This window comes from Abrus precatorius, unplaced genomic scaffold, assembly GCF_003935025.1.
Source record: "Abrus precatorius isolate BTA unplaced genomic scaffold, Abrus_2018 Scaffold5, whole genome shotgun sequence".
In the NCBI taxonomy this organism is placed as follows: domain Eukaryota; kingdom Viridiplantae; phylum Streptophyta; class Magnoliopsida; order Fabales; family Fabaceae; genus Abrus; species Abrus precatorius.
In genome coordinates this window covers 21452821-21458597 of record NW_020874395.1, presented here as the reverse complement: position 1 = coordinate 21458597, position 5777 = coordinate 21452821, and positions in this window count along the sequence as shown.

Below are 5777 nucleotides of genomic sequence, written 5' to 3'. Positions count from 1 at the left end.
ATAAACCTATGATATTTACTCAAAATGTGATTTCTATATTATTTGCACTATCTAAGTCCATTTTTTCTATTAAGGAGCACCAAAAAGGCAAGTAAAAATATAATAAAAAGTGAATTCATCACAACCCCAAACTTAAACTTTTGCTTGTCCTCAAGCAAATCAAAATTCAAGCAAAGCAAATGAAGAGGGTTAGATTTATCCAAAATTTTTTTTAGAGATTTTCATTCCAACTTCATGCTTTAATTAGCACTTCCAACATCTTCACAACCATAGACTCATTCAACAGAGGAATCATATTCATGTCAAATATTCCATGCAAAGTCCCACTAAATTGAAACAAAAGAATCAAGCAAGGTTTCATGTGACTCACATAATGCAAAGAAACTATCCATCTCACAAGGTGGTGTTTCACTCATCACTCAATAACATTTCAGGCTAAGTGTTTTCCCTCAATCCATGCATTTAGCCTCACCCTACCATAGGCTTGCCCATATTCTCAATCTCCTTTGCCTAGACACAATGAACCACCTATCATGAGGGCTTTGTTGGTCGCAAATGGGGTTAGGATAGGCTCAAATTTAACCAAGGAGGGTGACAAGATCAAGTGGGTACTCAAGAGGAGGGAGTTTTTTTGAGTGATTTAGTACAACAACTAGAGTGGAATGCCTTAAATGATGTAGCTTAAGAGGTTAAAGCATTCTTTCACCACATTAATTTTTTTATTTGCCTTATGTGGAGATCCTTTTTCAACTCAAATGCCTTGCTATATTTTTCTTTCTTTCTTTTCTCCTTTTTCATTCATTCATATTTTTGTGATGTCATGGACTGTGACAATCATTTTTTTTTTGACATGTATGTTGTCCACCACCCCAAACTTAAGATGTTGCTTGCCCTCAAGCAACTACACTCATAATCGGCACCCCAAACTTAGTTGCTTGCACTAAATCTTGAGGTAACTCAAAAGAAATGCCTCTCTTAAGGAAGGGAAATTGTTGGTGCAGACTAAGTTTGGTAAAAGTAAGACATGGGGAACAAGGGAAAGGAGGTGCAAGGGTGGGGGGTATGTGCAAAGAAGGCCTCAATCATCTAGATGGAAAATTGCACAATGCATATTGAATTAAGAAACAGGGCAAGTTCTAGAGGATGAATGCAACAATACATGTAATATGCACACAGAAAAAGAAGTAAGAGGCCCAATTCACTACCATGGTAAAGGTGCAAGAACTTGCAATAATGTGAGCACAATTCACCCGGCAAGAAAATATGTTCAAAATGTTAGGAACGGAAATATGTACAAAAATAAGAATAAGTATGGGTTGGATGGGAAATGCAATCAGAGCATAAAAGCAAAATACAAAATAGAACTAGATTAAAAGGAAAAGAGAATAATAGAAATGAGGAAATATTTTTGTCTTTTATCTAGTACGGTGCAGGAAAAGTAAGCTACAAATAAATGCAAAATAGAGACAAAGAGTTTAAACCCCTTTTATAGATGATGTAATCAAAATTTAGGGGCATCATGTGCAGCAATAGCAAAATACCATGGAATTTGAGAAGCAAAACAACAAAATGGAGAGGTTAGAACTCAATGTAAATGGACATGAACTGAATTTAGACATCAACATGCATGAATATGAAAAGGAATGGCGTAATGGGCATAACAAAATCAGCAAATGAGATTCATAGCAAATGGAAATGGGCATGGCCACTTTTGGGGACAAAAGTGGGAACATTGAACATGGTGGCAGCCACACATGGCCTTTGGGTGCAATTAAAGGACCTCACCCACTCTAATTCATACAAGAATGCTTAATTAAACAAGAAATTCACATCAATTTCAACATATAAGGGCACAATTGAAAAGCCCCAAATTGGGGATCCAAGAACTCTAACCCATGAATTAAGAGAAATTGAGAGATTTACCTTGATTGGAACTTTGAGTGTGGCGGCGAAAGTGAAAATGTGAGGATTGGGGTTGCAAAAACTCAATTTGGGAGGTGGAGGAGTGGTGTCGTGAGGTGCGTCGTGAAGTGAAGTGCTTGAGTGAGTGTTTGTGGGTGTGTGTAGTGAGTGACGTGAAGTGGGCGTTGTGACTCTGAGGGATTTAGGGGCTGCGCGCAGTGGGCTGGCCCAAAGAGTGGTGCGCGTGGCCACTTTCATTGAAGAAAGTGGCAACTTCAGTAAGTTCGTTTGTGTGGGCATATGCGCGTGGTTACTTTGGGGTTGGAAAGTGGGAACTACAGTGGGTTCCTTTGTGGGACGAGTGTGCGTGGCCACTTTCAAGTGAGAAAGTGGCAACTACAGTAAGCCAAAATTTAAAGTGAATTTGCGCGTGGCTACATCGGGCTTCAAAGTGGGAACTGCAGAAAGTTCCTCTTTGTGAGCATATGCGCGTGGCTACTTTCATTGAAGAAAGTGGCAACTACAGTAAGCCCCAAAATGCAAAGTGAATTGCGCGTGGCTACTATTGAGTTTGAAAGTGTCCACCGCAAATTATTGATCCCCTGGGTGTCCAAGTAGCCACTTTCACTCTTAAAAGTGGGAACTACAGAGAGAGAAACATGCTTACCTTGAGCCAAAGTGACCACTATGGCCTATGAAAGTGGCCACTCTCACGAAAAACAAATTGCACCAAGCACAAATGAGTACCCAAGTGTTTGCTGCTGCCACAATCCCTGCAAAAATTCTGAGTCCACAGAAAATTATTCACACAAAATTAAATTGTATCTATAAATGAAAACAAATAAAAACAAAAACTCAATTAAAAGAATGCAAAGGGAAAGAACAAAATTCCTTATTCACGTGTGAGTTGCCTCTCACAGAGCGCTTTTTTAACGTCACTAGCTTGACGTGCGAAGTGATTTACTCATGATAGGGGTCTTGGTTGAAGAAATTGATGGGGGAGTACACATCCACCTCTTCAATCTCCTCCAAGGGAATTGAGTTCTCCAAAAAATGCTTCAGGCGATGTCCATTCACTGTGAAACATTTGTTAGTGGAGTCACTCTTGATTTCCACTGCATAATTAGGAAATACTTGTGTAACTGTGGATGGACCAATCCACCTGGAATGCAGCCTTCCAGTCATGAACTTGAGATAGGAGTTGAATAGAAGCATCTTTTGACCTACACAGGACTCTCCTCTACCTATCAATTCATCATGATACTGCTTGGTTCTCTCCTTGTAGGTTCTTGAGTCTTCATATGCTCCTAAGTGCAGTGCTTCTAGTTCTTGGAGTTGTGGTTTCCTTTTCCTTTTCCTCTTTCTCTTTCTTTTCCTCTGAAACTGCTTCACTAGTTTAGTCCCCTCTTTCAACAGAATTTTGTGCATGCACAGGAGAGAGCTAATACCAAGAATGTCAGCTAAAGTCCATCCAATAGCTCTCTTATGCCTTTTAATAACTTCCAATAATATCTCCTCTTGATCGCCTTTAAGCTTGGTGGAAATAATGACCGGGAGCTTCTCATAATGTTCTGGTAGGGGCTTCAACTCTAATGTGGGAGGTTGCTCTATAGAAGGAAGTGATTTGGCACTTTCATTTAACACAGTCTCTGCAATATTCAAACCAAAGGCGTTAGATTCAACTGTACTTGTACTCAATACATCACATTCTAACCGTATGGAATTTTCAGGTTCATCAACGTTGAAAGTAGTAGAATTTGCATTCAAATAATCAGAAATCTCAACACAAATGTCACATAGAGAAGAACTATTACATGATTCACAATTGAAAGTATCTACACAATCAGAAAATTAAAGGAGAGAGTCTCCTCCTAGAAATTCAGACAAATTATCATCTATTAATTCATCAAGATGGTTAATGTGGAAAACAGAGTGTTCTTCATTTGGGTGCTTCATAGCATCCAGTATGTTAAAGCAAACAACACTGTCTCCAAACTCCATAGTAAGTGATCCAGCATACACATCAATCTTCGTTCTCGCAGTCTTTAAGAACGGTCTTCCCAAAATGATTGGTGCAACACTATCCATTGACTCTTTCATGTCAAGGATGTAAAAATCAGCTGGAAAAATGAGGTCATTCACCCTTACTAACACATCCTCCACAAGTCCAGCTGGATGTGTTGTGCTCCTGTTTGCTAGCTGGATGATGACACCTGTGGGTTGCAATGGTCCAAGAGACAAAGATGTGAAGATAGATAAATGCATAACATTAATAGATGCACCTAAATCAAGCATGGCATTATCTATCCTATTGTTGCCTATAATGCAGGGAATAGTAAACGTCCCTGGATCTTTGCATTTCACAGGGATGGAAGTTTTCTGCCTCTCAAAAAGAGCTGATACATTCCTCCCCATGTTCACTCTTTCATTACCCTTTAGCCGCCTTCTATGAGTGCACAAGTCTTTCAAGAACTTGGCGTACTTGGGTATTTGTTTAATTGTCTCCAGCAAGGGTATGTTTACCTCAACCTTTCTGAAAGTGTCCAAGATTTCTTTGTCACTCTCCTCAGCTTTCTTACTTGGTTTGGCAATCATAACCCTTTGAGGGAAAGGTGGTGGAATTGCCCTTTCAACATCTTCTACCACTTCTTGAGTGGTGGGTGCATTTTCTTCCTCCCTTTCATCAACCAAGGGGCATGGGATCTCTTTCTCCCTAGGCATTTCAGGCTCTTGCATTACCTTCCCAGACTGCAGAGTAATTGCACTGACATTCTTTGGGTTTGTGACTGTCTGTGCTGGGAGGTTGCCTGAACCTGGGGACTGAATTTGATTTATAGAGGAAGCCAACTGTCCCATCTGGTTCTCAATTGTTCTGATACTGGCCTCTGTTCGCTGTTGAAAATTAATGTTGCTCATGGCCATCTGCTTCACAAGCTCCTCCAATGATGACTCATTCTTTTGACAAGAAGAGGCTTGGGATGAGGATGCTTGCTACTGTTGGTGAGGTTGTTGCCCATGTTGTTGATCATTCCATTAGCGTGGCTGATGTGGCCTACCTTGACCAGCTTGGTAATTGTTGCTTTGCTGATTTTGCTGGTTGGAATTTCCTCCCCACCTCAAGTTTGGATGATTTCTCCAGCCCGGGTTGTACCGGTTTGAAGAAAGGTCCCAGTTTGGTTGTTGCTGCTGCTGCTGAAAAGGAAATTTATTAGTGTAAATATTTGCAGCATAGGCTTGGGGGTTACCTTCAGGAGTATCTGACTCCTGCAATGTGGGGCAGCTGTCTGTGTAATGATTCGCAGCTGAGCATATTCCACAAAGTGTAGCTGGAACTGGTGGTGTAACACCTAAATTACTACCAAGATCCTATCTCCTAAAAATGTATGTATTTAGACTTCCCTAAGATAGTGTACCCAAATGAACATGAACAAGGAATTATTCATTCGACATTAGTGTGGAACTAAACAACAATTTCATAATTTAATTCATAGGTGAGGGTACATTATCCTTCATTTCGTTATCCAATCTATTCATTACCAAATTATGCATATTGTACTATGTTTTACTAGTGTACTTGAAATTCCTTCAAATTAATTTCTTTTTATGAAAGAGATAAAGGTGAGTGTTCAACATCACATGTTTCGTGGACTGAAATTCTGAAATCATAACGAGAGACATGTAAATAGAGAGAAAATTTCAATTTTGTGCATATACGTCTCAAGTCTAAACGGTTCAAGGTAAACTATCGTGAAACGAACAAAAGAGAAGACCTCATGGTTCAGTATTTCAAAATTAATTATAAATAGCCCCTAAAAGAAAGGAAAATATAAAACTTAAGAGCAGTGTTCATCCATGACAAAAAAAAAATAAATCAT